The sequence below is a fragment of the Lissotriton helveticus genome, chromosome 1_1, assembly GCF_964261635.1.
Source record: "Lissotriton helveticus chromosome 1_1, aLisHel1.1, whole genome shotgun sequence".
NCBI classification, from domain to species: domain Eukaryota; kingdom Metazoa; phylum Chordata; class Amphibia; order Caudata; family Salamandridae; genus Lissotriton; species Lissotriton helveticus.
The window spans coordinates 2089273496-2089297933 of NC_136057.1; positions in this window are offsets into that span (position 1 = coordinate 2089273496).

Below are 24438 nucleotides of genomic sequence, written 5' to 3' on the forward strand. Positions count from 1 at the left end.
ATTCTCCCATACGGAGCATGTCCTTTAATTCACGGTGGAACCCTGCTGGATCTTTATCGTGACAGGGAATTAACTTTTTCATTTCCAAGAGTTCTATTTTTGTGATAGGGGTGTAAACAAATACTCGTTCTAGACCACCCCCCTCTCCCTTAACTGGATGTACTTCTCGTAACGGATTCTGTCTGTCTATGTAGAATGATTTTCTTTCTGGGGGTGAGACGGGAACAAAATGTGGATTCAGAAACGTTCTGTATTTGTGACGCTGTTCTAATATGACGCTAATTAAATCAGTACCTAGACCTTTCCATCTGTTTTGAAGTAACTCGTTCAATACATCATGTAGAGGACCTGGATCAGAATGCTGTTCCTCATACAGTGTAATGAGGTGCTGGATCATATACGTACCCACCAGACGTTGCTCGGCTGGGGGCAGTTTCAGAAACGTTTGGGCCACTATTTCATCTGGAAATGTGGTAGAATCACTAGTCCATCGGACTGCTGATCGGGCTAGTTCTTGTTCATGCATTGTACTAAGCTCGCTATAACCTATTCGTGATTTCAGAATTTGATCGGTGGCCTGGAATACTTGCTCAAGAAAACACTGTTCTGGTGCTGGAGGAGGAAAAGCTTTCTTGTAATCTAGGCATGAATGTCGGTCGGAAAGTCTAGTCCTACCTACATACGCTATTCTGGAGGGATTCTCGCTGTCTACCTCTTCACTTGAAGAGTCACTCTCTTTCTCGGTTGCTCTTTTTGCTTCCTCCTTCTGGTGTATACCTATGATTTCCCTACGAATTTTCTTGTACATACTCTCTACACTACCTTGTGTCTTGTGTTTTCCCTCGGCTATATTGTCACTTCACCTGGTCAGGACTTTCATCTCGTCTTGGTCTTTATCTGGATAATCTTGCTCTCTTATTAAACAGTTAATCAAGAACTTTAAAATCATATGTTGAATCTCGGCTTTCCTGTGTGCCATAGCTTCGTGAATACTTCCTGGATTCTCTCCTGTACGGACGAAATGATATATTCTGTCTAGATGTTCCTTCATGTCGGGCAGGGTGACCAAAAAGCTGGCAACCCGTCTTAAACGTACTGAATATAATATCATGTGATCTTCGCCGGGAACTGGATCATATATACAGTCAGTAAGAAGTCGCTTGAGATCTGTGTATGTAGCCACTTTTGGCGTATGCTGTAACGCTGCTTCTCGCGGCGTCAGTCGTCTTGCTTGAGGCGGGGTGATTGGAGCGCCTCCCCCCGCTGCTCCTGAACTAGAATCGTCGGTGAATACTGTGTGTGCTGGTAAAGTGACTGGCAAAGCGGGTACATTTACTGTGGGCTGGTCCGGGGGTACTGTCACATTAACTTGGCCCCCGGGACCAGTGGCTGGAGGAACAGGAATTACATTATTAACGGGAGGCTGTGGGTGAGCAGGCGGAATAGGATTTGCATATTCTGGGACTGTGTCGTCCAAGTAGGACGAGAGAAAAATTTCAGCTGCGGTCGGTTTATGACGTAGCTTAATCGGGACCAATGGTGGCGGTAAATTACAGGGTGCTTCCGGGGTTGCCTTAGGCAAGCCCTCGGCAAGAAGAGGATACATGCCTTTAATAAGGGCATTCCTCTGTCTGTCTGACTGTTCTGCTCTAACTCGTTCACCTTCTTCGATTAATTCCCTTTCTTGGGCTTTTTCTGAGGATTCCCTACTTAATTCTGTTTTTCTGAACTCTTTTTCGGTTCTTTTATGAGATTCTTTGCGCCATAACTCGATGGCATCTTTCTGGGACTGTCTGGCTTTCTTTTTCCATAATGCTTCTTCTACTCGCATGATGCACTCGGCATCCCATGTACCTGATACAGGCCATCTGTATTTCTCTTCAAGATCTTTAGTATAATCCGCCCATAAGTCTAGATATAATATGGCATCTAAGCCATGCTTGTGATACATAAAATGTCCAGGACTGTCCCTAGGAGGGACAGGAACTGCTTCTTCGAGTAACCCTTTTCTGGTTTTTATCTGACGTAATTTCGAGAACAGAGGCATTTTCGGAATTTTACTTGCAAACACAATATACAATAATCACAGTAATGAAATGGCAAACAAATCACTCATACCACGACATAGAAATACATAAATAACAGTTCGAACAGAATACTACCTGATACACTGAAAACATAACACTTGGATTTCTCGAGAACGGACTTACTAGAATTACTGGATGCACTGCTAAAACAGTACAGAACATACCGGTCCCATAAAGAGACACGTCATACCGTATCCACCTAGGTGAATACTTCGGACTGGATCTGTGTACCCAAACCCATCGGACCAGGAACAAACTAATGATCCTGTCTAGATACTTCCCCCGCAACGGTACTCACCGGGAAGCAGAAACTGGAAGGCCTCGGACTGGACTGGACTGCTACGACGTCGGACTACGAACTTCGGACTTCAGAAACAGGTGGGCCTCCGGATACCTCGGACCTTGCTCTCTCGGCTTGGGCTCTGGTCAGGACGAACCGCATTCCACACCGCCTCGTCTGGATGCCGGACCGCAGTCTCCGTCTCCTCCGTGGGCCTGAGGGAGACTTGAAGCAGAAATATCTGCACGTGCACGGTATTGTTCCGTCACGGCTGCAGAGGGTCAGGGGGCCTGCGTTACATCGCCAGCGCGTGGGGAAGGGGCTCGTCCCTGTTCGGGCACCATTTATGTGGTAAATAAATAATTAAATACCGGTACTATTTTTGAATACATTAACAATAACAGATAGCTCAATAAATAAGAGGCAGGATCCGATGTATCCGAGTCGAACGGGCTTTATTCAGGCAAAAGGGAGGGGACAGGATCGGGACAGCCTGAAATAAAATAGAGAGGCAGCTGCACCCGTTTCATCAACAGTACAATGTATATATAGTAAAACATTTCAATTACAGTGCATACAGTAGGCGTAACTAGTGACAAGCGTAAGATAAGAAGACATGGGCGTGAAAAGAAGGCGTGCACAGGGCGTGCACGTAGACATGTGATGAGAACGTCACAGAAGTGTCATGAATGGGCGGAAACATGGAGGGGGCTACCTGAGCAGCTGGGACCTTTAACCTAGTGGTGCGCGCAAACGGGCAGTGACGTGTTACCGGGGAGAACTGGGGGCTATGACTTCTGCACTAGAAGAGGAGACTAAAGTCTGCGGTGTCAGGACGACATGTACCTATAGCATATCTGGTATCTGGTGTTTGGAGTACATGTTGATAGAATCTAGAAGTTATCAGGGCAAAGGCTACTTGACACTAAGGCTGGTGCATGCATATATTCGACATGTATTGCGTGTGCTATGAATCTTCTATGAATATTAATACAGTACTTCACTTACATGGAGACAGAAAGACTAGACTATAGCTGAAACTGTATGCGGTTCAGTAGCTTAGGAATGCGAAGAAGGAGAGCTGAACTGATAACTAGAAGCATAACATATTCTTGGCAGACAGGCAGGCAGAGCCAGGCCGGGCACCGCGCTGCTTGGCAGGAAGTAAGTGAAGGGTCAGGGATGCAGGTGGGGGCTGCATCGCTCCTCGGAGTGGGTTCAGGAGACTGGAGCTTGAATCTGGTGTCCGGGCCCTTTGAGGCCTAGAAACTGGGACAATTCAATGAATTAACGTGCACACTGTAAAACGTGGCAACATAGGCCTAATACTCGTTGCTTTCACGAGAACCGGAAACTGGTATACTAGAGTTGGACACAACTATAATTGCGTCTTTAATCGATCATAGGGGGATATATGCATATCGATCATGCACATATAACATAGGATGGGGAACACGTAGGCACATATAACAAGGCAAAATTCAATTTTCCTCAAAAGCTTATGAACATACTTTGAAAAAAAGGAAACTAGAGATTTGCGAGGAGGCCTGGAAAAAACTATTACAGGCTGCTGAGTCGCAGGATGCAGTCCTTTTCTGGAAAACAATCGATTATCCCTTTTTAAAAGAGAATACTACAGTGAAAATTGATATAGTTGCTCCTCCAGAAGATTGGATATTGCATTTTGAGAGTATCTTTAACCCTGATTCCGTTAAAGTGGATCACTGACATAATATCGACCTCACAAATATCGAGATACAAAAATATCGAGTCAAAAATATCGATTGACAAAATATCGACTCCCTATCTTCAAACAGGTAAGTACCAAAATATCGACTCCAAAATATCGACTTACAAAAATATAGACTGTCAAAATATCGATTTTTTTATATGTCTTAAAATTAAGTTAAAACTAATATAGTAATAAATATATTTAATATAAACTTAGAAATAATTATTTAAAAAATGTAATTTTAATAAATAATTTATATAATTAAAAAAATTATATCACCAAAAATAATACATACATATATATATATATATATATATATATATAACATATTATTAAATAAACATATATAACATTTTTAGCGTAGCATAGAAAATGGTTAAAATGTATTGTTACAACTATAGTGAGTTCAACATTAGCAAAAGTGTTGGATAGCGTAGAGGTAAAATTTACTATTCCCACTCCAGTGGGTGCAACAGTAGGGAAAGCGCTGGATAGCGTAGGGGTTAAAATTACTATTCCCACTCCAGGGATGTATGACGTTACAAAGCATAGTTTTACAACCCCTACCATTACAACAAAACTTTTACAACGCAAAAACTTTTACAACGCATACATTTACAACGCAATATTTTACAACGCATATACCTTTACAACGCATACCATTACAACGTAAGTATTGGTAAGTATATAATGATTTTTTGAATATAAATTAATTAAAAATATTATAATATAATTTAATTGTATTTAATTTTATTTAATAAATTTAATTTAAATGTAATTTTACTTTATTTTTACAAAGTACCCCTGTACCCCAAAAACCCAAAACTGACCCTGAACCCTAAAAATACCCCTTTACCCAAAAACTGAAAACTGACCCTGAACCCTAAAAATACCCCTTTACCCCAAAAAACTGAAAACTGACCCTGAACCCTAAAAATACCCCTTTACCCAAAAACTGAAAACTGACCCTGAACCCTAAAAATACCCCTTTACCCAAAAACTGAAAACTAACCCTGAACCCTAAAAATACCCCTTTACCCCAAAAAACTGAAAACTGACCCTGAACCCTAAAAATACCCCTTTACCCAAAAACTGAAAACTGACCCTGAACCCTAAAAATACCCCTTTACCCAAAAACTGAAAACTGACCCTGAACCCTAAAAATACCCCTTTACCCAAAAACTGAAAACTGACCCTGAACCCTAAAAATACCCCTTTACCCCAAAAACTGAAAACTGACCCTGAACCCTAAAAATACCCCTTTACCCCAAAAACCTGAAAACTGACCCTGAACCCTAAAAATACCCCTTTACCCCAAAAACTGAAAACTGACCCTGAACCCTAAAAATACCCCTTTACCCAAAAACTGAAAACTGACCCTGAACCCTAAAAATACCCCTTTACCCCAAAAAACTGAAAACTGACCCTGAACCCTAAAAATACCCCTTTACCCAAAAACTGAAAACTGACCCTGAACCCTAAAAATACCCCTTTACCCCAAAAACTGAAAACTGACCCTGAACCCTAAAAATACCCCTTTACCCCAAAAACTGAAAACTGACCCTGAACCCTAAAAATACCCCTTTACCCAAAAACTGAAAACTGACCCTGAACCCTAAAAATACCCCTTTACCCCAAAAACTGAAAACTGACCCTGAACCCTAAAAATACCCCTTTACCCCAAAAACTGAAAACTGACCCTGAACCCTAAAAATACCCCTTTACCCAAAAACTGAAAACTGACCCTGAACCCTAAAAATACCCCTTTACCCCAAAAAACTGAAAACTGACCCTGAACCCTAAAAATACCCCTTTACCCAAAAACTGAAAACTGACCCTGAACCCTAAAAATACCCCTTTACCCCAAAAACTGAAAACTGACCCTGAACCCTAAAAAACCCCTTTACCCAAAAACTGAAAACTGACCCTGAACCCTAAAAATACCCCTTTACCCAAAAACCCAAACATATAACATTTTAAAAATAATTATATACTTACCAATACTTACGTTGTAATGGTATGCGTTGTAAAGGTATCTGCGTTGTAAAAACATGCTTTGTAAATGTATGCGTTGTAAAAGTTTTTGCGTTGTAAAAGTTTCGTTGTAATGGTAGTGCATAGTAAAAGTTGCGTTGTAAACGTTGCATACCCACTCCAGTGGGTGCAACAGTAGGGAAAGTGTTGGATAGCGTAGGGGTTAAAATTACTATTCCAACTTCAGAGAGTGCAATAGTAGGGAAAGTAAATACTTCACAAATAGATATAAATAACATAAATAGTAATACCAATTACAAATAATTAAAATATTTTACAAGTGTATAAAATATATTAAATATTTATTTATAAATACAAAATAAAATTATTTAATTATAAAAATTGCCTACTCATACTAATTAATTACCTATTAACAATAAATTAATTTACAATTTAAAAACTTAATCAATTAATTTTAATAAAAAATTGTATTTTAATGTATTTACTATTAATAAGTAATTAACAATTAATTCAAAATAAATACCAATAAATTAAATGACATATTTAATTAATCAGAATTAAATTACTTCCCACCCTATTCCCCTATAAACCAACAACCCGCTACAGAAAATAAATTAATGAAATCAATATATTTATCAAGTAATCAATTAAAATTATTTACCAATTATATTTGAATTAATTACCAATTATTATTTAAGTAACACTTAATTCTAAATAATTAACAATGAATTAATTAACATATTTAATTAATTATAATTAAATTACTTCCCACCCTATTCCCCTATAAACCCACCACCTGCTACAGAAAATAATTTAATAACATTAACATATTTATAAATTAATCAATTTTAATTAATTACCAATTATATTTTAATTAATAACCAATTAATAATTAATTACAAATTATTTCTAAATAAATATCAGTAAATAAATAAAATTAATTCCCACCCTATTCCCCTATAAACCCACAGCCCGCTTCAGAAAATAAATTACCAAAATTAAAATATTTATCAATTAATAAATTATAATTAATTACCAATTATATTTTAATTTATTTCCTATTAATAATTAATTAACAATTAATTCAAAATAAATACCAATAAATTAAATTAACATATTTAATTTATTATAATTAAATTACTTCCCACCCTATTCCCCTATAAACCCACAACCCGTTACAGAATAATATTACACAAAAAATTAAAAATATTATTAACTTACCTTAAATTGGATATTTTTGTTGTCTATATTATGTCTAGTCGATATTATGTCCATTCTATATTTTTGATTCGATATTATGTCCATTCTATTCGATATACATTTTTTCTAGTCGATATTTTTGTTGTCTATATTATGTCTAGTCGATATTTTGTCCATTCTATATTTTTTACTCGATATTCTGTCCAGTCGAAATAAACAACTCAATATTATGACTGCCCACCCGTTAAAGTAACTAAGGGTAATGATGGTAATTACATACTAGTGGAGCCTGTAAAATCATCGCCAATAATGCCAGAGGAAATCCTATCTGCCTTACAAAAAAGTGCCAATGGCATTGCCGCAGGGCCAGATGCTCCCTGCATCCTGGGTGGAAAGTGTCATTGTACGAATTTTTTAAAAAGGAGACGGAGGGAAGGCTAATTGTTACTGCCCCATGGCTCCTCCTCCAAGCTGATGGGGAGAATAATGCTGGGGAGGCTGGAAAATTGGACCACTGAGAATAACGTCTTAACAGAGGCCCAATATGGTTTCAGAAGGGTTATTGAGAAGCTGGAACAATGTGTAAATCTGGAGTTATTGATAGGGAAGTATACCTTAGCAAAGGAAGGGGTTTTACATCTTTGTTTTGTTGACCTCACTAGCGCCTTTGATCTCGTGAATCACGGCAAATTATGGCAGGCATTGAAAGGGCTAGGTGCCCCTATTGACATAATTATATACGTATCCCAGATTTACACTTTCTAACCTCTAGAGTCCAGTTTGGTACAATGGGGGAAATGCACCCCGGATTTCAGAGAAATGTGTGAAATCCGACAAGGGTGTGTTTTAGCGCCTCTCTTTTTTTCTCTGTATATTAATAAACTAGATTCTTTTTTACAATACCAATCCACTGAGGCCACAAAAGTTGGGGTAAGCCCCACCCCAGTACTCTTATATGCAGACTATGCCGTCCTTTATCAAGGACAGCGAATGGTCTGCAATGCTTAATAGATAACTTTCCCCTGTACATGTCTGAAAAAGATCTCCAGTCAAACCTTAAAACAACTTTTGTTATGACATGCAGGAGTAAAAAGTGGAAGAGTAGACAACACTATGTGGGAGGGGCAGCTATAAATAGAGTTTCAACTTTTTCATACCTGGGTTTGATTTTTAATAGGAGTGGCACTTGGAAGACACATATAGAATCATGTAACTTAAAATGTCCAAGGGCTGCTGAGGGTATTTTTAAATTCTCTGCAAAAATAGGAAAGAAACCTATTTGGGAAATTATTGCTTTATATCGAAGCAAGTGTGTTTAAGGTGTTTGTTATGGGGCTGCTATATGGAGGAGAGCCAAAATTGCTTCCTTACAAAGTCAGGAAAACAAATTTTTGAAAAGATTGTTGGCAGTCCCTAGTTCCACAGCGAACTATGTAGTACAGAAAGAACTATCTGTTCCATACCTAAGTGACTTAATAAATATGGCAGGTCTCACTTTCTGGCAAGGGATATGGGCCAAAGGCGAGACTAAATTCACAAAGGATTTAATCCTGGATTGCCTGGCTCTTGATCGTAGCAGAAAAATTCCTTGTCTAGAGCATATTTATACCCTTTTAACCAATAGAAAAATCCCTAAATCCATTCAGGATTACAGCAAAAGTGATCTGAAGTTAAGATATATGAATGTTAGTGAATGTGTAAGAGAGGTTGAAGTTAGCAAAAAACAAAGTGTTATCTCATACTGTGAATGCCCATCTGTAAGGGGCACACAAATATATTCAAGGCAGGTAAGAAATATTCAACAGAGATTTTATTTAACGAGGCTTAGTACATTCAGCACACTTCACTATATTATTGCTTTCCCTGATATGGAAAAGTGGTGCCATAAACTCCCAAACTGCCCGTATGATGGAAAGTCCTCCCAATCTACGTTGCATTTTATACTTTTTTGTAGTTTTTATAGGGATATCCGAAATCAGTTAAAAAACCTATATTTTCATCTAACATCCTTTTTTATTATAAAAACGCTTTTAACCTGGTATGTGGTCTAGAAAATGAGAACATGATGAATACTGTTATCTTGTTTATACTATTGGCAATAAGGAGAAGAAAGGCTTATTCACATTTGGATGCACTTTTATATGAAAAGCCAGATGAGTGTATGTAGTTATGTTCTTTCACCGGGATATACAATAGCACTTTGCCCTTTATGTACCTATAGTATTCAGGCCATTCTGCTTATTTTGCACTACGTATTGTACCGGGAAATGCAATAGTACTTTGCACTTTATGTATCCATATGATAAAGGTCATTTTGCTAATTTTGTCATGGGTATTCTACAAATGTGTGCTATACTGGGACATAAAATTGTTCTTTGCACTTTATGTACCTATATGGTATAGGCCATTTGCCTATTTTGCACTGTGCATTACGCAAATGTATACTGTATTTTGATGTATTGATTGATCATGAAATTTGGTGTTTTTAAATTTGATTGTATGATTTTTGTTTTTTAATTGTAAGTGTTCCCTCTGATTAGAATGCTTTTATGTAGTATATATTGTGCACCGAAGAAAGCTGATTTGACTTGACTTGACTTTATTTAATGCCCAATTCACTTGCAACAAACTAGATCAAACTGACTACTATATGTGTCCAGTTCTCCAAATTCAGTTTAAAAATAGCCTAGCTATGTTCCACCTTACTATTTTAAAGTCACAAACTCCAGGTAATGAGGTTGTTCTAGAAACAATGTGATGGCCACCCAGCTCTTGAGATTGTACAGCCTCGCAGTCATTCACTTTGAGGTATTCTAGCAAGCTGGATAATCGAATAGAAGTTGGTATCTGGGATGGACATACAGGTGGGACTAGTGTGTCAGGGTGCTAGTTGAGGTGCTTTTGCAAAAAGGTATGGAAGAGACCTGAGGTGCAAAGTTCAGAAGGCTATAAAAATAACCCAATGGCAGGGATTTAATAGAAGCCAGAGAGCTGTGTTGTGAGGGTTCAAGAATCAAACGCCTAATTGAGGCCTTTTAAAATTGACCGTTAAGCATTCCTATACAAAGTCCATGGGTAGCGGCTCAATCCATGATATTTTTGCTCCATTCAAATTTCATTGTAATTATAGTTACCCCCTAGCTAGTGAAATCTTTTTTTAAAGGTTGATCAGTTGTTTAATTTATCAACAAGGCTAAATGCTGCACATCTGTCAATATGATGATGTGGTGGCAGCCAGCCGGGGACACATGTATAAGAAATGGGACTTCTTCCTATTTAGTACCTCTTTACCTGGCTGAGCCGTAATAACATGCTCGCCCTAGAGGAATGTAGGGATGGCTGAATCTGTACAGCTGGCAGTAAAGTACCCCCTGGTGTCACCAGCCAGAAGGAGTCCAGAGGAGGTTATAACTGGATTGACTGGTGCTAGGGTAAGGGCTTCAGTACAATTGGAGGTTAACCTTGGGGTGCAGGTACTGCATATGATACCTGATCCCCTAGCCTAGCAAGTAACAGATCAATGGCCCCCAGACAATAATACAAGGCTTGGAGACTTTATTACTTATCATCCCAGTGAATGTATTTATTTAAAAAATGCTTGCATTATGGGGGTAGCTATTTGTACTCTGCCTTTCCATTATGAGTTTTAGGTTGTTTTCATGATCACTTTGATTCTGGTCTTGGGATGGACGCTGGTGAGCTGATGTGTGACTGTGACCTATAGGGCAGTGGCAATATAACAGACTCATTGGCTGGTTTACTGGGATTAAAGTGAATCTGGGCTTCTACTGTGCTTATTTCATTTAATGTGGAAAGGCATGAGACAAACCAAGGGATTCAGCACAAGCTACACTAGGGGAGGAAAGTCGTCTTTCCATGTTTTCCATGTTTTCGATGTTTCGATTTCTTTCACTATTACCCCCACTGCACAATTCAGAAACCTCTCAATAGTTATATGCCTCATCTAGGTAGGCAGACCTTCAGGCATTTAGTGCTTGTCCATTTTTCAGCCTAATAAAAATTAGGTGAAGTGGTTTGGTCCAGTCTAGCTTTGTCTGGCTTCGGGCGGACACAAATGGGCTCGCTCTTGACTCTGCCTTGACTCAAAGAAGTGCTAAATAGAGTTTCAAACAGGCCATGCTTCAGCCTCCCCCTCCTCCTTGTCCAGAAGTATGGTGATGTACTACTCAAGCCCCACAGAGTCTGATGCACTTTCCACTCTGCTGGAATGAAAAAGAGCTTCAAAGCACTGCAAAAAAAGCCCCACCTTCTCCTCCTTCATAGAATTATGGGTGATGTAGTACTTCCCACAGAGTCTGATGCACTTCCCCGCTTTCAGTCACTAAGTGCATTGAGAAATGATCCTGTATCTGGGGAGATGATATTATTGATCATGTTATAAACCACAGGGTAACTGCTTCTTCTCCCCATTAAATAATACTAAATAGAAGATTGTACTCAGGCATGGATTCATAAGCGTATTCACTCTGGTCCCCCTGTCTGGCTGAATAAAAATAATATAGGATTAGTTGGAAAAATGGAAAATAGTACGCTGCTTTCAGTGTTTATTTAATGTGTTGTGGGGGCTATGAAGTTAGCATAAGGCCGCAAGTCATCAACTCTACATGTTACTGTGAATTTTCAGTGGTTTATGAACAACAAGTATCCGGTGTTGCATACAAAGGAGCCTGTTTGATATTCAGAAATGACCCTTCGGTTATATAATCCCACAGACAAAGTAGGCATTACCATGTAAATGAGGATGATATTTGATGAAGGTTACAGAAATGTAAGGCAGAAACATGTATTTATTTTTCAAAAACTGTTTAAAGATATTAAATCTTGTTACCAGTTGGGTGCATGAATGATAGAAACATGCCTGATGCATTCCCTAATTCTAATTTAGCTTTTGGTTTCAGCCTATAGATCCTATTCCAGAGAATGTGCCTTTAGGAATTTGCAACCTATTTATTAGTTTCGAATTGTATATGAAGTTAATACATGACATTCACTTCATATGCATTGTGTCCAAATTGCATTGTATGCTCCTAATCTCAAAAGCAAAGGATGTTTTTTCTTTTTGTTTTAAAATAATATTTTTATTGATTTTGAACAGAGAAAACTGAAGACAATAAAAGCAACATAAAAAGAAAGCAGATCACATATTCCAGAATGCTTATTAAGGGAATATCTCTATGGGTACATTGGCATATAAAAAAATATATAAAGAAGTGTCCTAATATGCAACAAAATGATTTAATACTGCCGTACACGGCAGCAGACACTGTGCACTGTGCAATTTGGTTCAGATGGGACCCTAATAGACTAATCAAACAGTCATCAGGTTTGGATAGCTCGCTGACATTGAAGGAGTTCTAGCCGGTTTTTGCAGTTATCCATCTTTTCTAAATAACAAGCGGTAATTACCCATGGTGAGAATCTGAGGAGGTCGCGCCCACCATTGGGCTTAGTATGCACATATTAGAAGCTTGAATAGCATAACGCCTTTACTCTGTTTTTAAGGATCTATTTGCTTCTTTGAATTTTCAAGTGGCTGAAAAAGGGACAACACTGTCCCGAAATGCATCGGGCCGCACCAAGAACTCACTGAATATTTGATTGTATTGATATAATCCACCAGTATTGTTCATGCAGTAATGATCATACACTGTTATCTTATCAAAATCACGTCATGTGATAGTTATGATTTGAGATACTTGTTATGTTCAATTGAAATCATATATTTGTGACGCTATAAATTCATATGCAAAGTTCTATCTATTTGTTTTGAATGTTGACTTTATTTTGATGCCTGTTTGATTAGCCCATAAGGGTCCCCTCTGGACCAAATTGCACAGTGCACAGTGTCTGCTGCAGTGTACGGCAGTATTAAATAATTTTCTTGTATTCTTACACTTGTTAGACAGCAAGTGTCACACTGTGGCACCATTGTATTATATAGCTTTGAGTACTGAACAATTTGATTATTTTGACTAGATACAGGTGTGCACTTCCACCCCCTTTGCTTAATTCTAATATGCAACGAACATGCATCATGTTGGCAGTTACAGAGAACCGATCCAGGAGGCAAATCCTAACCAACTGGAGGTGTTAACAGGATATCTACAGTGTACTAAGATGGCATTCACAATAATCAATAGTAGCAACTTGGAGAGCATCAGTCCTGGTCAAGATCTGTATTTTGTCGCCCCAATTGCTATTGTGTAAATAGACCCCAGAAACCCTTCAGTCGGCTACGTGGTGAAAACAATGCGTTATAGACATCTGATTGGGTATTACAGTATAAAATATAATTTTCCCATTGTGCAATAGTAGGAACAGGACCCGCATCCACCTCATTGCAAGTCGAAGTTTTGCCAGAAGAAGACCTATAGCTACTAGTTTCCTAACATTCTTCCGAAGGGGCTTTGTATACCTAGTAGTGCCAGTAGGGGGTCAGGAGAGAGGGAGAGGCCCACAATATCATTTAATACTTTAAAAATGTTTACCCAAAAATCCTCCACTTGGGGCCACTGCCAGGCTAGGGGAAAGAAATCGGCTCCCAGCATTGTACACCTTTCGCAGTTCTCCGAGTCATGCAACCCAAACCTGTGTAAACGATGTGGAGTATGATGAACCCTGTTTAAGAATTTAAAGTGCGCTAACCTGTGACGCCCATTGATAGAGATCTAGTGAGTGACTTCACAGCAGTAATACCAGATATCAAGCAGTGGGTGTTTTAAAAGCTATTTTGTTGCACAGTTTATTCAGCATAAGTGAGAGAAATTGCTATTTTGAAAACTGACAGAGTGCTTAAAATATAGTGGTTGTTAAGTGATATTCTTGACTAAAGTTTATGGATGTTGTATTTCGGTTCTTATTTTCTCATTAAACTGGTTGAGAGCCATGAGGAAGCGGTGACAAAAAGACGATGCAAAACATGAGGTGGGTGTTCTCTCCATCTATACCTGGTTACATTTAGCTCTCTGAGTGCATCATTTCCAAATAACAGACAGCAAATGAACCAATACAAAGCCCCAGGAGAATACTGAAACTGGCTATGCAAGGTGACTTTTAAACGCTTGGTACAAGCATTGCTTCCATTCATGCTGTACTGATGATCTCTCGTGCATTGCCATTCAAGTTTTTATATTATCTATGTGTTATGTTTGAATGGTGTACATTTCAGTATTTTACTTGCCATGTATAATCAAAAGTACCTTTGTATGTAATAAATATATTGTTTGCCAAATGTTTGTTGCTTAAATACATACGCTTGATGGTTACTAAAAGTAGTAAATTGGTATGAAACATGTGGATGCCAGTTTAGAATATGCTGACTCCCCACCAATTACAACATTGTCATAGTGTATATTCTTGTAGCTGAATAGGGTTACACTTCTTTAGTGGATAGGCTGGCTAGTTGGTTGCAGTCTATCGACAGTTCTCTAGGCAAAAAAATGCAACACATTTTTGAATGTCACAGGTTTTAGGTTTAGGTAGACGGAGTAAACTCTGACACCAGTAAAATTTCCATGACCGCAAGAACAGCACTTGAGGGTCAGTTCTCCTTCCAACTAGAGCCACCAGTAGTGTCCAGGGCAGGTTGAGTTGGAACTAGTTACCAGGATTCTTTCAGGAAAGTGGCCTTCTTGCACTTTTTGTGTCCTAATAGCACAACTGGCACATGAAGTCCATTTTTGTCCTGTGTGCAAGTGGGAGCAGGGCCTCAACAGCAGGTACCGTCTTTCTTTATTCCACAAGTCCGACATCATTTTGAAGAGGGTGCCCAGGGGTGCCACATTTATGCCTGGCACTAACCTGTGGGAGGGGGGGGTCTCTTGGCCCCTCTTTGACATTGTTGGATTTTGCTATGAGTCCAGTTGGCTATTCAGTGAGATATGAAAAAAGACCTAGAGAGATCCCTGCAATCGCTACCTAACTGTGGTGCCAGTGTCTATGCAATTCCAAGAATTGGACGAGGATGGCTCACTCATGTAATGTACAAAGATGGGGAGCGCAGATTTCACGCTCCTTAATCACTTTATTTTTGGTGCAACACCAGCGGAGGGCATTTAAATTTATATCATACAAGGGGGTGGTGATATGCACTCCTTCTTTATCCAAACTTAATCCATTATTTGTCTTTTTATCCTCTTTGCGTGCAAACCAGGAAGTGCTATGCCCAAATGCACTACATATAATGTACAAAGATGGGGAGCGCAGATTCCACGCTCCACTCCTAGTTGCACTGCTTTCTTTGAAACTCCATCCAACCAACTCATCAGTACTAAGCATTAATCAAAGTTCATTCTATTCGCTTCAAGAATCATGCCAATCCTTTTATCCACTTCTCCACATTTGTAACGTCTTGTATTTTGGTAGCTTTTCATATTTGAGCGTGCCCATCCGGACATCATCGAAAATATAATCCAAAACCAACAGGTGGTTCAGAGCAGCATCTCTTTTATTTTAGACCCAATGCATTTCGGGTTTTAAACACTTCGTCGGGGGTCACTGTAAAGTCAACAGTTTCAAGAAAAAAGCATCAGTGTTCATTTCGCTTGATTTTCGCTTAGTATACACTTTTTATATACATTATGTAAATCATTTATATTTTTAAACTAACATTCCAAATCCCCGTGTTCACCCCAAATACCATCTTTCACAACCAATTCGAAGCTACTACAATTCTAGTAAACACAACCTACCCTTTAAACTTCCCATGTTCTTTCTTTTATCGAAATGTCACACGCGCTGTGTCCCACAAAAACTTTCTATTCCTCTTTCCATTGTATTGCTGATAGATATTTCTCTCAGGTTCCATTCAAAGCGCATGAAGATTGACTGTCTCGTTCTACTCTATTTCTCCCGTCTATATATCCCACTTTCCACTACTGATGAAAGAATCCACCTTCCCTTGGTTTTTTATACACCCTGCTTTCTTTATGCACGCAGACGTTTCTCTAAAATTACATTATATGGTGCTTACCTCCTTGCTCTGTTTACTATTTACCGTGCAGAGTCTGCCATCGGTAACTGAAAGATTACTCCCGCGCCGTGACCTACATTCTGACTCACTATCAATATGTGTTGGCTCCGCCCCCCTGTGTCCTCACTAACTCAAAACACCTGCTTGTGCGTCCCTAGGGACTACAATGTCCATGATCCTCTAGTGTATAGTCAGCCACTTCACTCGTCCACAAAATCTGACCCCTTTACATTTTCACAAATAATCATACAATGTCCTGAAACGCTTTTCATATTCTTTCTTAAGTGGACTCCCCATTTTCAAACGTCTTTGTTTCATGTTGCTGCCTAGAACCTCGATCTCTTCAGAATGTGGAAACTCCTGTGACTCTTGCTCCTTAATCACTTTATTTTTGGTGCAACACCAGCGGAGGGCATTTAAATTTATATCATACAAGGGAGGGGTTGATATGTACTCCTTCTTTATCCAAAGTTAATCCATTATTTGTCCTTTTATACTCTTTGTGTGCAAACCAGGAAGTGCTATGCCCAAATGCAGTGCAACTAGGAGTGGAGCGTGGAATCTGCGCTCCCCATCTTTGTACGTTAAATGTAGTGCATTTGGGCATAGAACTTCCTGGTTTGCACGCAAAGAGGCTAAAAAGACAAATAATGGATTAACTTTGGATAAAGAAGGAGTGCATATCACCACCCCCTTGTATGATATCATATTTGCCACCTCATGCACCCTGGTAAGATGGTACAACTAGGGTTGACTTGCCCTCAGGGGAGGGCTGACCTAAGGGGGTTCTTAAATATTTCTTATCTTTTCTGGATAATCTATGATCCAGTTTACTGATTAAAAAAACCTAAGGATAAACCACAAAGGTGGTATCCAGGTGTATTAAAACATTACCAAAGGGTAAAAAAAAGGAGGCATATATTGGTATAATGACCTATATGTGTCACATCATGGTGATAAATGTAATGCCAACATGTTTCTGCCTATTATAAGCTTACTGGTCTAAGGCATTCATCACAGCTATGTCTATGTGTCCCTACACTACATAAAGTCTGTGCAGAATACCAATCCATACTAATATTATACAGAGAGAGCCCAAACCTTTGAGGCGGGTAATCTCAGTAACCACAGCACCAATCACAACACCCAATACAGCGTTGGAAAGGGCAGTTGCAGCAGAAGGACATAGGCTATGCAGATGGCCACCACATATTTTTTTTTTGCAGAGTTTTATACAGCGCGAACTTGACCCGAACTGAATCAGGTATTAGAGCGCTTTACTTAGCACCAGTTACGTTACATGCGGACACACATTCATTTTTGTTAAGCACGGGGAGATTAGGTGATTTGCCCAGAATCACAGGATGTTTCGCGTCGTTACCAAGACTCGAACCCAAATCCCCAGGTCCGAGGTCGAGCGCCTTAGCCGTTAGGCCAACTCCTCTATACATTTAAAAGGTAAAAGAACCGTGCCAGCAAGGTAGTCCCTTGTGGGCGTGTCTGCGTTGTGCTGCGGGCGTGGGCTGGGGGAGTGACTAACGCTAGGGGCGTGTGGTACGGCCATCACATTGAGGGCTGTCGGCGTGTGCTGGGGGCGTGACAGACGCTAGGGGCGTGTGTCCGCCCTTCATGCCATGTGAGTCGTACATACAAGCGCAAATTACGTATCTGAGCAGCATCAAGGGGCACGCTGGGGGTGTGACACGCTGGGGGCATGAGAAACGCTAGGGGCGTGTGTCCGGCCTTCATGCCATGTGAACGCAATTGCGCCGCATCAAGGGGCAGGCTGGGGGCATGAGAAACTCTGGGGGCGTGTGCTACGTTCCGCCCTTCATGACATGTGGGTCGTACATTAATCAGAAGATCGTCTGCTATGGCTGTGTGCTGGGGGCGTGACAAACGCGCTCACCTGGAGGTCTGGTAAGTAACGTTACTGCAGCCTCTCCTGCGCGCTGTTACTGAACTCTCTCATTCAACAAAATTACACGCGCCTGCTACCATCAACCACAGCTCTAGCGGGCTCAGGCGGCGGATCAGTACACTAATTACATGCGCCTGATAACATCAACCAGGGCTGCAGCTGGGCCTCAAGCGGGGGAACACGCGCCTTCTAAGATCAAACAGGCATGCATCAGGGCTTCAAGCGGGGGAACACGCAAATGTGCGTGTCTGCGGGGACAATTACTGCAGCCTCTCCTACTCGCTGTCAATCAACTCTCTCATTAAACGGATTTACACGCGGCTAATAACGCTCTCACTCAACCACATTACATGCGCCTGCTAACATCAACCAGGGCCGTAGCCGGGCTCAGGTGGCGGATCACTACACCAATTACATGCGCCTGCTAACATCAACCAGGGCTGCAGCTGGGCCTTCTCCATCCCTATTCTAATGAAACAAAAAATGTTGTCTACCGCAAGATTTTATAATAAATTGGCCAAATACACATATTACACAAATTCTATTTCATACCCGGACAACGTCGGGACGGGCTGCTAGTAGATGAGATAAAGAGAGATAACCTACCTCTCAGTCAAAATATTTTGGTAGAAGTAATCTAGTTCTACTGTGCTATTTGCTGCATTGTCTGTTTGCGGTGGACCTCTGCAACACTTTTGGCAAGGTAGAGAACCCACTGTGATCCTACCATGCCAGTTAGAACAGTCGACTGGTATGATCAATATAGAAAAAGTTCCCTGGGGTAACCTTACCCACATTTACAGCAGCTCCTCTGTGCCCTACTGCAAACAATCCCACAGTGTCCTCCTCTACCTAAAACCAAAATGGCAGAAGTGTACCCATATACATGAGCAGTCCCTCCTCTATTTTTTTGTTTCAATTCATTTTATTGTTTCCAGCATTAAAAAAACCAGATCAGTTGTACTTTTTCTTGTACAGTGTAACACATCATTTGGTTACAATCATTGCACACCTGTAACACAGCATGTATTACTACTACATTGATGATGCAGGGTACTGTGTGTGACAAAGTCACTTGTACCTATTCAATCAGGGAGTGATCCTGTTTTGCATGCTTACAAACACTAGTAGAGTGCTTTGCCTGTTGGCTGGCCGTGTGTGTACCAATACTGGGGTTGTTAACTGAGGAGGCGGGAAATAATATCAGGGACAACTTTAAGTATAACTAGAGCAGGATTTAACTTGGAGTGACACCTCTAATCCATTGGCGTAGTGCTTCCTCGGAGCTCAGCAATATTTGGTGTGAATATTCATCTTTTTCTTCGTATGTGGGCTCTGCTTGGTGAGTGTTTAATGGTCGTCTACATGGACGCGTCTGTTTTGGTATCGTGTCCGTGAGAGGACCCCCTTAGTGTTTGCGCTAGGTTTATGTCAGGGGATATCTGTCCCAATCTCAGGTGCAGTCTCATGGGCCTCATCCCTGTCCAGCATTTCTTGTAAAATGGTGCCCCAGTGTGCTGCAATTGGTATTTTGCGCATTCCCACCATCTCCTCTCTACGCAGCACAACCCTTCTGCCTTGGCTTACAGTTGTAATGAGCGCTTCCAAGCAAACACAGCTGGGGTTTCACAGGAGCCCCATCTTTTGAGATCAATCGTTTCGCTATGATTAATCCCAATGCGATAAGCCTGGAGGTTACACTTAAGCTTTTGGTTTTAGCATAGAGGTGCAATATACATGTTTCTCAGTTCAGAGGTATTGTGCGGCTTATGTTGTGTCCCAAGGAGGGCACCAGTTATTCCCAATACTCCCCCAAGTAAGGGCAACGCCACAGCATGTGTAACATATCTGCATCTGCCGTATGACATTGTGGGCAGTCAATATCAGCATTATTGTAGAATTTATTGATTTTGACTGGGGTGAGGTATGCCCTTTGGAAAATATAATATTGTATTAGGCGAAATCTCAAATTGCAAGGCACATTCTTTGGCCCCTGTAGTACACTGCCCCACTCCCTGTCTGTGAAGGGTCAATGTAGATTGCCCTCCCAGTGCGTCTGCCAGGGGAGTAATTTACTCGCTGTATGGCGCATGAGGGAGGCTTTGAACCATTTAATCTGGTGGCGTCCCTGCCCCATGAAGTGTAAATACTGGATCGTCTGGTGCCTTGAGGGTTCTCTTGACATGGCACCCCAGTGTTTATGTAAATCGGCTATGATCGTTCGGTGCATGAGGAATCTCATTACTCTCTGTCAACAGGGCAAAAGTCATCAAGTTGCCCTTATGGTACAAATCCCCAGTGTCGTGAATTCCGCCTTCCAATAGGTGTCGTAATTCGCACGTATTGATGAACATAGGGCCCCTGATAGTGCCCAGTACTGGGAGTGCTGTAACATCTGTGTAATAACTGGGCTGGGGTTTTCTGCTTATTGCATGGATGAAATATTGAGAGATTGGTCTGAGGGGTCAGGGGCTGTAGATGTATTGCCATGTCAGACAATTGACACTCAGAAAGCCAAGAGCAGCCCTCCTCTATGATCACTTAAAACTGGTTCTGGGAGCAGCTCCTCTCCCACTGGTATCATGTCTCCCTAGAAGGACAAAAGACTGGGCAGGCCCTGGGATTGCTATATCTCCCTGTAACAGGATAGACCTCTTTGATGATAAATTGGTTCCTGGGAGCAAATCCACACCTAATCAAGGAGAACTTTCAGCGATTGAGTGACAGTCGGAAGCTTAGAAACATTGGCTTATAGAGGCTTTCGGCAGGCTAAAGATGACTTTTTGAAAGTACCATTTACTAAATATTTAATACAACTCCAACTTTACCAATTAATTGGATTTGTAATACCTACTTTTTAAAGAATTAACTTTTTAGCTGGCTTCTAGGCTGAGATAACATTAACTGTAATACAGTACCCCTTTAATAAAGTAAGCCTTCTACATGAAAATAGGTCTCAGAGCCTTTTACAGCAAGACCATTTTAAAAATGTTAATTATACATGTCCTACTTTTAAATACCATGCACCCTGGCTTATAGGCATTTTGGAAATATTAATTAAGATGGGGATTTTGGCTTGTCAAAAGGGATTAATTTGACAGCTTGAATATGCAGTTTAAACCTGCACAGCTGTTACTGGTGGCAGGACTACAGTCAGGTTTTTCACTTGCTGGCAGCACAGTGTTTGCTGCAGCCTACTAGTGTTATTTAACCTAAGGGCCCTGAGTATTCTGAGTATACTTGGTAATATACTAGGATTTTCTAGCTAAGTTACATATGTCAATTTTGATTATAGACAATTTCTTCATATTTTTAGCGGTCAGAGTTCATGCAGTGGGACCTAGTTAGCAGAGTCCTACTGCAAAGTCTGAAAACCAACAGCATTGTTTTAAAAGAATCGGGATGACCATGCAAAATACATTCCTACAATAGTCCTTTACTTAGTAGTGATATTTCACTCTGAGACAGTTTGGGGAAGAAAGATTATAGATCAGAATGCTTTCTTCTTTTATCTCTGATCATTTTGCTTGTACATTGTTGGATAAACTATTCTTTCTGGGTGAAGAGGGTTTCTGACTGCCTCTTCCTCAAAGAGGCTGATAAAATCCCTGAATTTAGTTCTGCCCCTCTCACCCTTTTGATTCTCATGATGTGTCTGAAAAGTTTTTTTCTCAAGTATGGGTACGTATTTTTTAAGTTATAGTTCTTAATGTCTTTTCCTAACTTAGTTGTCTCTTATGTGATATTGAATGCTTTACATTCTACCTAATGTTAGATTACTTCCTTTGTTAGAGACTTGGCCTACTTGATAGCTGTGTTTTCAATGATTCCTTTCTCTAGTGCTCCTGTCTCCTTGAGTTCAGCCACTCTCCTTTTTAGTACTGTCGTGGGGCTGAGCCTTGCATTCACACAGTGTTAAGTTGACATGAGCTTAGTAGAAGTTTAAACGCCATTTTCCTATCTGCTGCCTTTTGCACACAGCACACACTTTAGTAAATGTTTAGAGTTTAGCAGAGTGTTTCGCTTCACACGAGAATAACATGTTTTTCTATATTAGTAGCCTTGCTTGGTAAGCTTAGTCTGAACAGTGAGTGCCGAGGCCTTCAAGGTTACTTCAACACTGTGGGTGTTGTTCAAACTGATCAGCGCATGTTCTAGACATAACATATATGCAGCTGTGGCTGCCTCTGAGATTGGCACATTTAATAATGCACTGCGTAGGCATGATCACACACACTTGGAGAACATTGTGCAGAATTTGATGTGATCCATTTCTGCTAATACCAGAGGTATGGGGCCACCTATGTAATCCCAAGAGATGTTCTGTAGATATAAAATAACCTACTAGCAAGGGAGGGTGAAATATAGGTATATTTTAAACCTGTTTCCATTTAGCATTATAACATGCTTTCTCCGTTTGTATTTTATGGAATAGTAACTATGCTGAGAATCTTGTTTCTAATAATATGTCTGCTTGTATTAGCTAAGATGCTGCGCATGAGAACACAGCGTTAGAAATAAATATTTCAAACTTTACCTAACCACTCCTGAGGCGAAAAGCCGGGAGCTTGACAGGGACCATTGTAAATTTTAATATTGCTATTGTGATAACGTGTATTTTAACTTACTTACCCTTGGCCTCTGCCTCGGATCTACCGACACCCCGCCCAGCCGATTTGACGCTGTGAGGGCGAGTGTTGTGAAAATTACTTCGCCCCACCTGGCACAGCGGACACGCCCACTCACGCTGGCCACACCCCCTTTCTCCTCCACTTAAACGCGCGCTGACTGCAAGCGCTGCGTTTACCTAACCACTCCTGAGGCGAAAAGCCGGGAGCTTGACAGGGACCATTGTAAATTTTAATATTGCTATTGTGATAACGTGTATTTTAACTTACTTACCCTTGGCCTCTGCCTCGGATCTACCGACACCCCGCCCAGGCGATTTGACGCTGTGAGGGCGAGTGTTGGGAAAATTACTTCGCCCCACCTGGCACAGCGGACACGCCCACTCACGCTGGCCACGCCCCCTTTCTCCTCCACTTAAACGCGCGCTGACTGCAAGTGCTGTGTTTACCTAACCACTCCTGAGGCGAAAAGCCGGGAGCTTGACAGGGACCATTGTAAATTTGAATATTGCTATTGTGATAACGTGTATTTTAACTTACTTACCCTTGGCCCCTGCCTCGGATCTACCGACACCCCGCCCAGCCGATTTGACGCTGTGAGGGCGAGTGTTGGGAAAATTACTTCGCCCCACCTGGCACAGCGGACACGCCCACTCACGCTGGCCACGCCCCCTTTCTCCTCATTTCTCTGCCTATAAAATATGATCACCCAACGGAAGCGCAGCGGACGAGCGCAGCGGGCGTGACGATTGCGCGCCGATGGCGCGCTTAAGGCAAGCTCGTCTGCGCCGAGACCGGGCTGGAGGCCAGCCCCCCTGATATTGACGTGCTGTACTCACTTCCTAAATCTTCTATCCTTACCTACACTTCTGAACAACGTCGTAATCTGAACTTTTCAACAGATGTGCTGCACCCCCTACCGCACCTACTTTACTCCGATCTCAATATAGGTCCTTTCAAATGTCTATCTTGCACCTCCCCCATGCACTCTTCTACCCCCACCCCCATGGTCTCAGCAGCACTTATTAATGTACGTTCAGTCCCCAAACATGAAGCTGAAATTCTGGACTTTATCGAGTCACACAATGTAGACCTCTTATTCACTACCTAAACTTGGGGCGATGACTCTTCAGGCCCAGACTTCAAAGCAGCTATTCCCGAGAACTACTGCGTCTGCAGACGTGACAGGAAAAAACGTAAGGGGGGAGGAATTGCCATTATATACAAAAACCACTTCAAAGTCAAGTTTACCGACTCTAACCACAGCGACTGCGAGGCTTCCTCTTTCTCCATTGGCATTTCCGACACCCAATCATTCACAGGTATCCTAATTTATCGCCCTCCGGGGCCAAGATCGAAATTTCTTAACAACCTCAACCACCTAATCGAGGCAACTGCAGGCGCAACACATTTCACCATACTGGGAGATTTTAATTTTCATTTTGAGGCCTTATCCGACCCTGACACCATGGCGCTATCCAATGATCTAGCAGCTGCCGGTCTACAGCAAATTGTCGCCCAGCCCACCCATAAAGCCGGTCATACCCTTGACGGGCTATTCACCAGCAGCCCACATATTGCGGTGTCAAATGTGACCCCCCTC